Source organism: Sciurus vulgaris (genome assembly GCF_902686455.1).
Source record: "Sciurus vulgaris genome assembly, chromosome: 12".
Classification (NCBI taxonomy): Eukaryota; Metazoa; Chordata; class Mammalia; order Rodentia; family Sciuridae; genus Sciurus; species Sciurus vulgaris.
Window position 1 is genome coordinate 31,101,496 of NC_136473.1, and position 16,437 is coordinate 31,117,932.

Consider the following 16,437-nt stretch of genomic DNA (forward strand, 5'->3'; position numbering starts at 1 on the left):
GACAGAAGGGTGACTAACAGGCCTTGTCTGCTTTCAAGGGACTTAAGACCCAGGGGTGGAAACTCAGCAGAAGTAGAATTTTTTCATGATTTTGCCTGAATATGAAAAGGAAGGATTCTGATGTCAACTGTCCAGGCAGGATTTAGTCTTTGGCTGCAGAGGGCTATCTTTAAAACTACTGACCCAGGGACCCATAGGGGGAAAGGCAGAGATAGGTGTCTTGCTCTCGTAGCAATATATTCTGCTGGTTCACTTGTTCTTCCGGCAAGGAGGAGCCCACAACCTGCCTGTTCAGAGCAAAGGAGCCTCTGACTCTACTCGCCCAGTCTGGCCTCCCAGGGCCAGCACAGCCTGCCCATCTAAGGTTCAGATGCATGAATGTGTCTGCACCATGCATCCCAGGCACTCCAGTGTACAGACCAGGCACTGTCTTGAAACTCTCTGTCAATGCTGAACTTACCTTGTTTCTTTGTCCACACTTGGCTCATTTCTTGAGATTGGCCTGTGTAGAGAAAAATGGAGTCTTGTTTGAGTGCTTTCAAAAAGTGAAATCAGGACAAGGAGTAAACAACTTGCATGAGAAACTTAGTGGTCTGGCAATGCCCTGTTCAATGACAGATAAGCTCTCTGCCCGAGAACATTAAAAAAAACTTAAAGACATCTGGTTTCTGCTCTCAACACCTGGCTTCTGGCCAGATCCAGGTCTGGAGATCAAACATACTGATGGCACTGAGCCCAGTGGCTCCAGACAATAACTTTGTATGTTTACTCCAGTGTATTTAAGAGAGATGAGAAGAACTCAAAAGTATAAGTCTGCTTTCTTTGGTTATGTATGCTGTGAAATGCCCGTGATGTCTCTCCAGTGCTGAGCTGGTATGCTACCTGGGATGGTTTTCCTTTTGTATATACTTTATATGTCTTAATAAATACTAACTTTTTCTATATGGCTTGTGGTGGTACATTCAGTGGATTGGCCCATGTAAATTATAAGTCTGTGCACAGCAATGGGAAATACATTCCCAGGCAAATTGGCGTAGTCAGCAGGATCCGCTGGGGTGCCAAAGCAAAACCATTGTTTAAGAAAAAGGACAGGATTAGATGTGTCATGTGATATTCCTGGATGGGAAGATGCTTAGTATAGCTCCTTAGCTCGGGAATGGGCCATAGGGACTGGTTTGGGGGAACATTGGGATGTTAAATTATGAACAGCTGATCTCCCTCAAGTGATTGAGGTCTTGCAGACTGTGCCAGTAGATAAAGGCAAAGAATTTACTGCTATTGCACGTCCAGGATGGGTTCTGTTGTCTGCCGATCGGAAAAAGTGCTTGCAGACAGAAAATTTATTGCGGGAAAAACTAGCTATGGAAAAGGGATTCACTGAACGACAAAGTGAATTGGCTATGTTGCAATGTCAGGATTTCATCTTGGGAGATCAGGCTCGAAATTATCAGAATGTAGCTGAGAAGGCTGCAGTACGGTGTGCTAAATATAAATATAAAAAACGGAAGGGTAAGGTAAATGTGAAGAAAGTACATGCCATAATTGCTACTGCAAAGGCTGATTGGGATCCTGATACATGGGATGGGGACATTTGATATGATACTGATGATGATGATGATGTGAACTGGGATACTTTGGATGATGAGGCTCATAAAGATGATGAATGGAAATATTCTCCAGTTTTGCAGGCAAAACCTTTATCTAGGAGACATGAAATCATAAGTGCAGGCCGATGGGAGGTGAGAGTTTTGTATTGTACATGAGGACTTTACACAGCAAGAAATAAATGATATCTGAACAAAGTTTACCCAGAGACCTAATGAGAAATTGTTGGACTGGATGATTAGAATAACTGATGCTGGTGCCAGTGGTATTCAAATTGATCAACAAGATACTTTAAAATTTATAATTGTATCTACTAATCCATTTGTCCAAACGGCAATACGTGACCACCAGCATACTCAGGATATGACCTCCTTATTAGCTTTAGCAGCTAGAGGATGTATTGGACAATATCCCTCTGATTCTTCATGGCCCACTGAAACTAAACCATGGTACACTTTGAGAGATGGAATTTATAGATTGAAGGGAGAAGCAATGAAGACAGCTATTACGATAGGAGCCACTGATCAGTATTTGGATCTTTAACTGCTCGCAGCGTAATGCTGTGGTTAGGACTGCTCCCCCTGCTTATAAACATTTGATCGTGGCTTTACTTCTTGCTGAATCGGGCAACCCTATTGAACAGATTCTAGAAAAAATGGCTGAGTTAGGAGATATGGGGCAGTGGAATTCACCAGAGCAAAAAGATCCTGGAAAGAATGATTCAAAGAATAATGGAGGTAACCGTGTTTCTAGGAAAGAGATGTTTCAAGCATTACTAAAAGTAAGAGTTAAACCTGAACAGTTAGATGGAATACCAACAAAGGATATGTGGCAGATGTACAAGGACAGAGTAAAATGTTTTAATCAAGTAGAGGTAAAGAAAGAGAACGATTCTTCTCTTGATCAAAAAATTAACCCTTTCGTCTCAGATTCAGGACTGTACCCCTTTGCAGATTTGTGAAAACTGGAACAGGGATTGGGCCAACCTCCAGTATCCAGGATAAACATAGTTCAAAAAGATTATAGACCTCATGTTCCTATAATAATTTTTTGGAAAGATGGATCCACTACCCATGCCAATGCTTTGGTGGATACTAGAGCAGAGGCCTCCTTAATCTGTGGAAACCCTAATAAATTTAAAGGGGTCCCCATAACAATATTAGGATTGGGAGGAACAGAAATTCATGCCAAACAAACTAACATGGATGAGTATTGGAAATTTACCTAAACGAGAATATTCTACTGTAATAGTCCCCATTCCTGAATATATAATTGGTATAGGTATACTTCAAGGAATGTCATTTAAATTGACAGAGGGAATATACAAGTTTGCTATTAGAACAATAGTTAAGGTAAACTCTCTGCTGTTAATAGTGGGGAAGGTACAAATGCCTCCATTAAAACTTTCTGAACCTACTAAAGTGATCAAATGTAAACAGTATTGTATTGCAGGGGGCTGTAAAGAAATTGGGGATACAATACAAGAATATGTTCAGGCTGGGGTAATGGTACTGGTAACTACAGAATGGAATAATCCTATTTGACCAGTGCACAAATCTGTTGGAACTTGGAGGATGACTGGATTATAGAGAGGTAACTCCTAAAGTAACTCCTCCTTTATAAGCTGCTGTTCCAGGTACCATTACCTTAATAGAGTTGTATGCAGTCACATCCTGGTACATGGTATGCAGTTTTAGATTTAGCTAATGCTTTCTTCACTATTCCTATAGATTACTCAATGGGAATACTTTGCCTTTACATGGCAAAGGAGACAATATACTTTTACCCGCTTACCTCAAGGATATAAACATAGCCCTACCATTTGTCATAGAATTGTAGCTGAACATTTAGATGACTTTACTATGGATTCTTCTATTTTGTTAACCCACTATATTGATGATATATTAATACAAGGACAGAATGAAAAACAAGTACAAACCTGCTTGAAACAATTATTAGATCATTTACAACAAAGGGGTGGAAATTAACCCAGATAAAATTCAGAGTCCTTCACAAACTGTTAATTTTTTAGGAATTATTTGGGAAATGGGACATCATTCAATATTACCCAAAGCTGGTCAAAAAATAGTGAACTTCCCAACTCCAACCAATAAAAAAGAAGCACAGAAATTTATTGGATTATTTGGGTATTGGAGAAATCATATCCCTCATTTAGGAAAAATACTTCGTCCATTATGTAGAGTAACATGGAAAAAGTATGAATTTGATTGGGTTAGTGAACAAGAGTATGCCTTTCAGGCAGCTAAGATTGCTATTCAAACAGCTATGGATCTTTGACCAGTGTAGGAAGAGTCCCTAGAATTAATGGTAACAGTAGATGATGAGTATGCAAATTGGAGTCTCTGGCAAATGCAACAGAGGAGAACAGTTCCTCTAGGATTCTGGTCAAGAAAATTACCTGAAGCTGGAATACAATACACTCCCTTTGAACAACAATTATTGGCTGCTTATTGTGTATTGATTGATACTGAGCATTTAACAGTAAAATCATGATGTGGTTATACGACCTCATATTCCTATTGTGATTTGGATAATGAGTAACCCTATATCTCATAAAACTGGACATGCGCAGGAGTTGAGCATTATAAAATGGAAATGGTACATACAACATAGAGCCAAAGCAAGACCTGCAGGTATTTTACAATTGCATGAACTTATAGCAAATTTGCCTGATGCACAATTACCTGAAGTATCTAGTAAAGAACTTGTAGAGCAATCTGCTGTTAAATATAATGAAGGATATGATAAATTAACACCTACACAACAAGAACATGCATAGTTTACAGATAGATCAGCCAAATATATAGGAAATTAACGTTATTGGAGGGCCGTAGCTTTTAACCCATCTATTAAAAAGATATTAGAAAAACAGGGTAAGGGACAAAGTAGTCAGTATGCTGAATTATATGCAGTATTCCTGGCTTTACAATATGAAGAGGGAAAAGAATGTCATTTGTTTACAGATTTCTGGGCTATAGCAAATAGATTAACTACTTGGTTACCTAAATGGCATAAAAATGATGGGAAAATAAGGGATAAACAATTATGGGGAACAGAAATATGGAAAAGTATTTGGGAAATGCTTAAATGTACTAACATGTCTGTGTTTCATGTAGATGCTTCATTCTCGGAGAGACACCCCAGAACTTGAGTATAATACAACGGTGGACAATGTGGCTAGAATAGCTATTTTAGAAGAAAACACCTCGCAGTCTGAAGAAGATGGAATTATCAAGTTGGCTAAATGGGTTCATCAAAAGACAGGACATGGCGGACCTGCTGCTATGTACAGGTGGGCGTGTGAATGAGGAATATCTATTCCGTTATCTAAATGTAAGGAAACAGTTATGCAATGTCCCATTTGCCAATTGGATAAAGCTCGGCCAGTGCCTCCCATTGTCACTGGAGAATTAAGAAGAGGAACTCATCCAGCTCAGATTTGGCAAATAGATTTTATAGGACCTCTGCCCAGGTCTAGAGGATGTAGATATATTTGTACTTGTGTAGATGTTTATTCTGGGGTTAGTAGCTTGTGTATATAAAGATGCTACACAAAGGAATACGATTAGAACTTTAGACATAATAACTTTATATTATGGAACACCTTTAAAAATCCAAAGTGATAATGGCTCTCATTTTAAAGGAAAATTAATACAATTATACTGCCAAGAAAATAGTATTGAGTGGATATATCATATTGCATATTATCCACAGTTTGCAGGGCTGATAGAATGAATGAATGGTCTTTTAAAGGAAAAATTAAGAAAACTGGGAAATGGAAAGATAATTTATTTACACTAAAACAATTGAATAATCGAATATTAACCAAATCAAGAACTCCCTTATCTCAAATGATGACTCCAAATTTACAAATTTGGGATGCTGAAATTTCTCATATAAAATGGTGGGCCTTACATCCTAAAGCCCAACTTCTCTGGCAAGGCCCTCCTGGTTCTGCTGGTTATGACTTGTATAGTGTAATAGATGTTTTTATCCCTCCAAATCAAACTCAAATAATACCAATAGGTCTAGGGTTTAAAATCCTTCCCCAACACTTTGGGCAGATCGCTCCTTGATCTAGTCTGGCCCTACAAGGAATCCAAATCATGGCTGGGATAATTGGCTCTGATTATCGAGGAGAAATTAAAGTTATATTACATAATGTATTCCCTGACCTATTCCAAGTTAAAGCTGGAATGTGAGTTGCTCAGATAATTATAATACCTTGTATAATGTACAATCAATGGACTCAAATAAAGCAACCTAGTCTGGATACCAATAGGAAAGGTGGTTTTGGATCAGCAGATATTATTGCAGGGAATAAAGTATGGATAAAATGACAAGAAACTGATGTTCCTATAGCTGCAGAAATAATAGCACAGGGAAAGGATAATATGGTAATAGTAATGATTCCTGGAGATAAACAACCTCAAATATTACCTACTAATCATCTATTTTTATGGAACTAGATTATGAGCTGGATCTTCATGACATGTCCTTTAATATGGGCCTGGACTCCCAGAATAGAACTTCATGCACCATCAAACAGCTCCTTGATCAGAAGGTATTGGAGGAACGACATAGGCAATAGGGCACAAGATAATTTTACCTGCTCAGCTAATAAAAATTGTAGCTTTGCTAATGTGACTGTGAGTGGACAAAACATAACAATGGAAGGGAAAATCTTCTGTATATTGGTTACTATTCTCCAGTAGTAATGAAATACAAGTAAATATTACCTCTAAAGTATTAATAAGATGTGAATTGTGTCAAAACACAAGCCATAAATAATTGCAGTATCAATGGTACTAAGGATTTTGCTTTTAATGTTAATACTTCTGCATTTATTCTATGCAGTAATGGAACAAATATTAAGGGACGAGGAGTATGGGTTGATTATATATGATATTCTATTAATAACAAGCCTGAGATTAATGCTCCACAACTAGTACAAGTGCCCCATACTTGTAGTAATGTAGGTTTCTTAGCTAATAAAGTTATTTATACATTTTAATGTTTCTTTTCCCCCTGACTCCCTTGTGTACCTGAAGAAGAAGGACCTGGTATGATACTTTATTAGGAGGATTAGGATCTGGGATAGGAATTGCAAATTCTGTAGACTTAGAAGTATTATCTTCTCCTCTACGAAATGCTGGAAAAGATACAGCTCAAGAGTGTAAATCTAAATGCTCAATGGTTGCCTACTAGTATTATCCCTCATCAAAATACCTTAACCTATCAAGAGCAAATGTTACAAATATTTAATACTTCCCAAATGGAACAATATAAAGTAGATACTAATATTAATGCATGGTTAAATTGGAGTAGTTGTAATGTTAGAATGTTATTTATTAACCTCCAAAAGGAAAGGACACAAAGATTAATTCAACAAGGACATAGTAATATCTGGGAATATCTGCTTCCCCCTGGAACTCGAATATCTCCCCCCATTGCAGTGGATTGTATCCCTGCTTAGTGTACTATACTTATTTGGTTAAAAAAAAATTATAAGGTTTTATATTCTTTTCATGTTTTACCAATAATTCATGAAAATTATATAATGTTGCCTCAAGTTGAAGGGACTCACGTTGATGAACAGAATATAGCTTATAAGTTAATAGATTGCATTTCCACCACCCACAGGCCTGTATGTCAAGGATTAACCCACATAATGGAACCCTGTTTGTTACAGCACTCTATTAATATTTATTTATGGACATTGTATCCTCTACAAAATTTTACCCTACCATATGAAATTGAACCTCAACATATTTGTGTGATAAATAATAATGGTTCTGAATTACAATGGATGAATTTATCATCTCCTTTTGTGGGATGTTTAAAAGTTGTGGAAATCTTGTATTGGGCTGGAGAAATTCTATTTATCCCCTGATGTTAATAAAAAACTTAATGTTACTTGGATTCCTACCCCCTTACCAATGCCAGATATTTATATTTACTTATCCCTACCTACTATCTTAACACATTCAAATTTATTGATCAATATCTACAGCATAATAAATGTTTTCTAGCAGAGCACCGAATAGCCATAACTATTGTTTCCAATAAGTTAAATGATTTGTCAAATGTAATAACTGAGGACATAAATCATAATTGGTCTGATTTCTTGTTTTCTAGTGCTAGTGCTTCTAAATACTTTTCAGCTGTGTTTTCTCCAATCTTCTGTATTGTTGGCATTTTAATCATATCATATTATGTATATGTAATTGTCATGTATTATCGAATCAAACAAATGTATGGCGCAATGATAATGACTTCCTTTACTTATACTCTTAAACAATCCTAGGGCCAAAATGTTGAGAAAAATGGAGTCTTGTTTGAGTGCTTTCAAAAAGTGAAATCAGAGCAAGGAGTAAACAACTTGCATGAGAAACTTAGTGGTCTGGCAATGCCCCGTTCAATGACAGATAAGCTCTCTGCCCGAGAACATTAAAAAAAACTTAAAGACATCTGGTTTCTGCTCTCAAGGCCTGACTTCTGGCCAGATCCAGGTCTGGAGACCAAACATACTGATGGCACTGAGCCCAGTGGCTCCAGACAATAACTTTGTATGTTTACTCCAGTGTATTTAAGAGAGATGAGAAGAACTCAAAGGTATAAGTCTGCTTTCTTTGGTTATGTATGCTGCGAAATGCCCGTGATGTCTCTCCAGTGCTGAGTTGGTATGCTACCTGGGATGGTTTTCCTTTTGTATGTACTTTATATGTCTTAATAAATACTATCTTTTCCTATACGGCTTGTGGTGGTACATTCAGTGGATCAGCCCATGTAAATTATAAGTCTGTGCACAGCAATGGGAAATACGTTCCCAGACAGCCTGTTTTCTTGTATTGGTTCTGCAACTACACCAATGCAGTGGAGATCAGGTCATCGATGGCAGGCCCTAGATGCCTGGGGCAAGTTTATTATTTTCCTGTGGGCTGAGGCATGAAGAGTTGACCAGGCAGCCAGAAAAGTAGCCCTTAGGGAAGTGTCAAATATAAAAGAAGGAAATAGGCAGTGGGATCAGCTACTCACAGAAGATACAGAAGGGAGAACTCATCATAGTGCCCAGGAGAGAGAGAGAGCCCTTATGGTTAATATGCTAGAAGACAATATTGACTAATAAGTCTAGCTAACAATTGAATTGACGAGTCTGGGCCTCTGATGACCAATGGTGAGTGGAAGAACACCTAAATAATAAAAACCACTTAAGGCATGACAGTCATGTTGGGTCACAGGTGAATATGACACCAATCCATTGTGATGTCTCATTTAAGTGGAATGAGTGGTGATTTTATATGATATGGCCCTGAAGTAGGAACCAGCTGCCAGGTGAAGTTTCACATTAGCTACCCCCACATTGTATGGAATCAGAGTGAGAAAAGACACACAAATTGGGCAGGTTGATGGTTTCATGGAGGATGGTAGATTAAGGGACCACCATTGGAAGGGGATATCCATTTGGATAAGGAAGACTCAGAGGGCAACAAGTAGGTTAGAAGATGTCACTCCTGCTGACATCATACAGCCACCAGATGCAGACTTGCCTCAGGCCATCAGCCACTGGACTTTCTTAGATCATTCTCCCTGCATTCTTTGCTCAGCCATAACAATTTGAATTCATTTCTCTGTCACTCTTCATGCAAAGACTCCTGAGAGTTCCTACCAGATGGCTAAGTGGAGAACTCTGGGACATTAATCACCACCAATAAGCAGGATAGTGGTTTCAGCAATTGTCAACAGTAAAAACAATCACCATGAACTAGAAGATCTGGTTTCAAAGCAAACCACAGTTATCAACTATATCATCCATAGCAGTAATGACAGTATTAGCATTAATGGTGGGGGCAGTAGTTATATAAGCCAATTAGTTCTGAAGGATGTTAAATATACAGTTAATTTAGGGGAAAAGAAAAGGTGCTAGGAAGTTAGTAAAGAGTTTTCGACTTCAGAAAGTGAAGAGAATGCAGAAGGGATGTAACCCATGATCTTTCTATGGAAGGAAAGGAAAAGTAGAAGCAGCAAGGTATTGGAAGAGAGGGAAAGAGAGAATAATCAAGTTTGGTCATAAGTAGAAGATGATGAGAGAAAAAGAGAAGGAAGAAACAAAGGATAAAAATCTAAAATGAAATCAAAATATGCAATCAAAAAATCCAAACCCTTAAAAGACAATGTTAGGAAATAAATATTTAAAAGTGCTAAAAGAGAGAGAGAGAGAGAGAGAGAGAGAGAGAGAGAGAGAGAGAGAGTGTGTGTGTGTGTGTGTGTGTGTGTGTCTGAACCAATCAGCACAGCCAGAATTAACATGCATGTGCACAGATGTTCCCCACAGCCCCACACAGTGGGGGATAAAATAAATGAAAAATTAAAATAGATAAAAATTTAGAAAACTTAATACCTTAGTGAAGAATGAAGAAACAGTCTCCACTGAGGTGGCCAAATAGTTGATCAGATTCAGTGGTCACTGTCTATGCCCTGTTGTCTGTTTGTCCATTTTTTCTTGATAGATCAAGGGGTGGTGGTGGGTTGTTAATACCATTCTGTTTTTGTGTTGCTCTCTGAGCTGCTAGTTGGAGAGGCTTGAGATGGAAGCTGTTTGGCATAAGTCTAGCTTCCCTTCTTACCATTATGAGGTGGGATGAACGATAAAAGAACTGTCAGTGATGTTTTGTTGATTTGTACCAGGTTGGTGCCCTGGTGTGCAGTTGGGGTACCCAGTTTGGGTACTCAGGATACCACATCAGCATTCTGTGAGAGGAGTTCCAGCAGGTGGGGCTTAGGTCTAATGAGGCCTCATGGGCTTTGTTGGGTGATGCCTACTTAGGAGAGATTAGATTAACTAGGCCCTAGAGTAGACAGTAGCCCATCTCTGTCATGGGTCTGGTTCTCAGGAGCCTCCCAGGAAATCTAATTGTGGTACATGGGGCCAATCTTCCGTCACTGCAGTTCATGAGCCCAGCATTCTTGGGCTTAGCCCCTGAGGGTATTCATCTAGCCACTCAAACTCCTACCCAACTCTAGCTGGTCACATGAGCTAACAGATGCAAAGAGAAGTAAGCTGGGGTCCCCTTTGCCCTTCTGACTTGAATTACCCTGGGTGCAGTCCACTCTGCATCTATTTCATTCATGATCTGCCAGTCCCAGCTTTGGTCGCTCCAGAAGTGATTGCTGAGGTATTGTAGCTATGGTTTTATTTATTTATTTTTTTTGCAGGTCTCCCAAAAAAACCTAGCCACCGTGGCAGCTGTCTCACCCAGAAATGACTCCTGCTTTAGTTCTCAGAGGCCAGCTGAGATACATCGAGCACTTGTCAAGCACCAGCACACACTGCTGTCTCTGGATCAGCTAAGGTTAGATAGTATTTTTGGTCTCAGACTTTTCTGAACCCCAAATCAATTTCCCCTATGTTTTTGGTTAATTAACATCAGAGGGCAGCCAAGTCATCACTGATGTATTCCCTCATTTTTGTTTATTGTACAAAAATTTCTGAGTCCTTAAGCCACTTTGGCTAATTTGAAATTTCAGTGAAGTCCCTTCTTTGACCCTCTTGCTGAGAAGCTGTACACTGCTGCTTTGGTCCCAAGCCACAGCACAGCCTGGAATGCAGCTTTCCTCCATTCCACCACTTCCATTTCCAAGCCTGTACTCCGTCTATGTGGTTTATCTAAAGGTAACTGTTGACATGGGTCCCTAGCCACCAAGCTGTGCACTTAGACCCATGGTCCCTGCTGAGAAGTTGCAACCTAGCAGTGGAATAGAGAAAAAGTGGTAGAATGGCAGCCCCAGGCAGGTTGGAACACAGGTGGTGAGTGTGGGCATGAGGCACAGCCGGCCAGCACTGCAGGAGAGCCAAGGTGCACTGACCTGTCATCCCAGCAACAAGCAACTCCAACCGACCCAGTGCAGACTTCTGCTTTATGCAGGGCTGCAGCTACAGAACCTCAGCACCCCCAACCCTACCCACTGAGCCTGTGCGATTCATTACTTCAACCACTTGCCAAGAGAAGGCTAAGTGATAGCATAGTAGTTTTCCTAACTGTAATTACCATTAATTTGGATGAACAGAATTGGTGTTTTGACTCAAGTGCTGTATAGTCCCCTACATTAGCACAGGAGGAGGTAAAACCTGAAATTGGTTCCCTTCTCACACTTGGAGAGTACCGTTTCTATTCTTCAATAAGTCCTACTTTTACACTCACTCATCCTGGTCTGTAAATTTCATTTTTTAAATTCAGAAGACAAGAGCACAGAAAAAGAAAGAAATGGACAGTTTGCACCTGGGATCTGCTACAACACAGGAGGACATGGCCCACCATTAAGATCTGCTACACTTCTGAAATTAGATGCCTGCAGGTTGTGCAGACCCCACATGCCAGCATAAGCGTAAACATTCCAGTTTCACTGTCTCAGCAATGGAAATCTGAGTAACACAATAAGGGAGAAAATGACAGTGCAACTGGAGGACAGAAAGATGCCCACATCTCACTCCATCAAGCCTCCCTCCCATTCCCAGCCCCTCCCTACCAGAGTTCACATCTTATGAGAGTGAATCCATCAGATAAATTCCATTGAGTAGTTCATCATTTTGGGACCAGCTGAAGATCACAAGCCAGAGGATGACATTCATGCCATAGGCTGGCAAATGACTGATGGCAATGCATCCTCAGCCCTGAAGCTCTGAGGCAGAAGGAGGTGACAGACCAAAGACCTGCAAGAACAAGCACAAGCATCAGAATCGGTGCAGGAGATGTCAGGGGAGGGTTCATCCATTCTGTATTTTATTATGAAATGTAACTTCAGAGAAGTAGTAGCATAACTAGTCACCCAAGAGCAGAGTGCAAGTGACCACACAAGTACAGGTTCAGTGGCCTCCATAACTAAATTTACCCCCAAGATAATACTGTGGTGGGAAATGAGCCACTGATTAATACAACTGCATCAAAACCCAGAGAAGGGTTTTGATGTACATCTGTTCTATAGTAGTTGAGGTCCTGTGAGCATGGCATCTGATTCAGACCTTGCTTCTGACTTGGGCATGAGATAGTACTTCTTGTCTATTCACCTAGCAAGGATTCAGACCAAGTATTCAAGTCCAGGTGGTGTGAATGCAGCGAGACCAGTTGTCTTTGCTACTGTATGATCGAATTTACATATGGCACCACTAATCTGGAGCATTAAGAAACCACAAAATAGACACAGAATGTATGCAGTTATTCCACCTTTGGCATATCACAAAATAATCAGAGGTTCTGACAAAGGCTTATGTACCAAGTGTTCACTGCAGCTTTCTTACAATGACTCCCAATTCAAAGCCACTGAAATCTCTTTCAATAAGGAGCCTCAAACCCTGCAAACAAAAGTGTACACACTAAAGAGTTTGGATCAAATACACTTTCTGAAATTTTTAGACCATTCAAATAAATGAAGAGAAGACAATTGAATATGGAAGGACAATATGAATGAGCACGGCCCAGGAAAGGAGGCAGAGAGGATGATGCAGCATCTGTACCCTGAACCCTGATCACAGGCATGATAGGATCCCCCACCTGTAAACAAGGCAAACTGCTCTCCAGGTAACTGGGAGGGAGGATTTACATGACTGCAATCAGGCCAAACAGCCGAAAGCCACCTCCCTGGCCACCCTGATTGACTAAGTCTGTGGTCAATCACACTGCATTGGTTAGGCTCCAGAGCTGGAAGCCTGGGGGAGGGTTGCACAGAGTGTTAGTGGCCATTCTGTTGTCCTGAAGGCAGGACCCTCAGGAAAATGACACCCTATCAGGGAGCAGCAAGCAGGTCAGAAGTGGTAACTTCTGCTGACATCACCCAGCTCCCAGATACAGCCTTGCTGTGGACCATCTGCCACTGGACTTCTTAATTTCTTCCATCATTCTTCCACTGTCTTTGCTGGCGTGTCTATGACAATTTGAAAACATTTCGGTCATTGTCCACCCAAGAATTCTGTAGTTCCTGTAGCTGGCTCAATGGAGAACCTGGAACTACAAGAGGTTGGATTTAGCTTCCAACATGAACTTTGAGGCTCCTAAGTGCATTTCCACAGGGCTCTCATTGTAGGATCCAATGCATTCAAGCAATATCTTTCATGACTAGCCTGTTCATGTTGTCGATGTGACTCCTCAAGGGATCAACCTATGGTAAGCTCTTAGCTCACCTCACCATTATAGAGAACAAAACAGGTTCAGAGAAGGAACAAAAGAGGCCAGAGCCAGCAAGTGTAGATCAGAACTATCTACCCTGCATGTGTTCTGAAAATCCAAGTGCTGTGGGAGGAACTTATAAACACTTGGGCTTGCAGGCAGGGAGCTGATCACTGCTAACATCACTTGAAGCTGTTTCTTTGTTTCAGATGAGGCTCTTTAGAGAAGGCCTGGCAGAACCAGCTGAAACTAGGTCAAGCCCCCAGCCCCAGCACTAGGTGATTTAGGGTAAACTTTGCTCACACTAATGCTAAATTCTCTGTCCTAAATAAAGTCCATCTCCCATTTGTTTGGTTTGCTTTGGTTTGGTACTGGGGATAGCAGCAAGTGTTACTTTAGCACTGAGCTTCATCCCCAGACTTTTTCTGTCTGGTTTGGTTTTCTTTGGAGGCAAGATCTCACTAAGTTGCTGAGGTCCTCACTCCCTTGCTGAGGTTGGCTTTCAACCTGGGATCATCCTGCCTTAGCCTCTGGGGGAATAGGATTGTAGGCGTGCACCACCTATATAATCCCTCTGCCATTTGGAAACATGCCATGTATGAGGAAGCACAGCCTTGGACTGCAACAAGCAAAGCACTGGAGGCCATAGGAAATCTGTCCAGCAGGAACATGAAAAGGGCCGCCCATCACGCCTTCATGCTGTGGCAGTTCTTCAGTGCTCTCCTACCTTGTGGCAAGTAATGATCCTCACTCTCCTGGCTGTTCTTACTTCCTTAGACTCCCCAAGGTGTGAAACCTCTGTGTCAGGTTACAAAGTTTCCTCACTTAGAAAAATAGCAAAGAGATCCAGCTGAGATGGGCTAATGAGGGTTTTTCAGTCTTTTCCAGACCCATCCAGGAAAGAAACCTGCCATGATGGCTCCTCTGGGACAGTTGAGGAAAGTGGAGTTGTAGGAAGGCACCTGCAGCCTGGAGGTCAAGGTCCACTCCTCATCAGAAGTAGCTCATCCCACTCCCTTGTCAATCACTCAAACTGGCTGCACTTCCTGACCTCCAGGAAATCAGCCTCCTTTGGGAGTCTCAGGGCTGGGTTTGGGTATGCTGGTCACACTTGCCTATGCCCTGGAGGTGACTTCAGAAGCCTGGCAGCTGGTGATGGGCGTAGCTCATGTCAGCTTCCCCTGGGTCTGCCTCTCCAAGATGCTTTAAGTCCCTCCCAGACCTTGATCACCCAGCGTGGGTTGACAGAATGATGCCACTCACATATCCGTCCTCTCACCAGCCTTGCCACCAGCCTGGCATTGGTTGGGTGCACACCCCTTAATGTACTGATCAGGCTAGCAGGATGGGGGGATTGGTGGTCCTGGAAGGTGTACTGCTGGAGGTGCAGGGCCTGGGTCTCAGCTGACACTTCATGTACGCCTTCCAAAATTTTGTCTCTTGACTTTGCACAAAGCTGAGCATATGCTGGAGCCTGAGAGTCCCAAACTTTGGGAACTTTCTGTCTGTGCAGGACCAGAATAACCTCAGTGACAGACTTTGAAACTCTGCCTGCCTCCTGTGTGTGACTTGACTGGGGAGTGTGGAGGAGGGGGACGCAAATGACTGGCCCTTGGATGGCATTGCCCTGCCGCTCCAAGTGCCATTCACCACTGCATCTGCTCTGGCCTCATATTTGGGGGACCACAGGGAACATTGCTGGCCATGGGGTGCTCTCCCCTGGTGTCCTTGGAGGTTCCCATGGCTGGCTGCCAGCCTGGACCCCGCCCCACCAACTGGGGAGTCTTCCCTGCCACAGCACCTTGGGTGCACTCCCAGGAATGCCAGTCACCATGGCTGCATATGGCCATGGAGGAGGGGCCCCACGTCCCTAGGAGGGCCTTGAGGGCGTCAGTCCATAGAGGCTGCTTTGCAGTTAGGGCTGTCAGCAGTGCTGCTGGGTAGACAGCGCAGTGTCCCCACTCCTGTGCTAGGAACTTTGTACCTGGGCTGTGTCTTTGGCAAGTAGCTTGAATCTTGCCCTTCTAACCTGTTCAATGCTGTAGCAAGCTGGGCTCTTGCTTAGAGACTTATAGCACCAGTTATTGCAAGGGCGGGGCCCTGGCCACTTAGGACCACCCGAGAGTCACCTGGTGAGTTTGGCATGACTCCATAGCCAATGGCCCCGCCCAGACAGCACCTGCACAGGTGCAGTCTAGGTCAGTGCAGAAACCCAGAGAAGGAAAGGGATTTACTCAGGATCACACAGTGACTTTTAGAAAGGGCCTGGAAACAGCCTCCACTTGCTGCTTCAGACACAGCTCATTTCCTACAAGACTCCCTGGGATACACCTGCTGACAGAATCACCATAGCTTCTGAAAATGCAGGCAGTCATTTCCTGGGAATGTTGGAACACCCACAGCCCTAGCTAGCATGGCTCCCAAGACTGAGAGGATGGGCACTTGTTTCTCTCTCCGATCCAATCTCCAACTGCTTTCCTCCCCACTGCCCTGCTCCCTCACTAGCAGCCTTGCTGAACCTCTGCACACAAGGGTGCGCACATCACAGACTTGGGACCCATGAAGGCCTTCTACTGGTATCTTCAGGCCTTCCAGCTGAGGTTTTCTTTTTAAAATCACAAAAGAAAGGAACGAAAGGAGAGAGAGACAG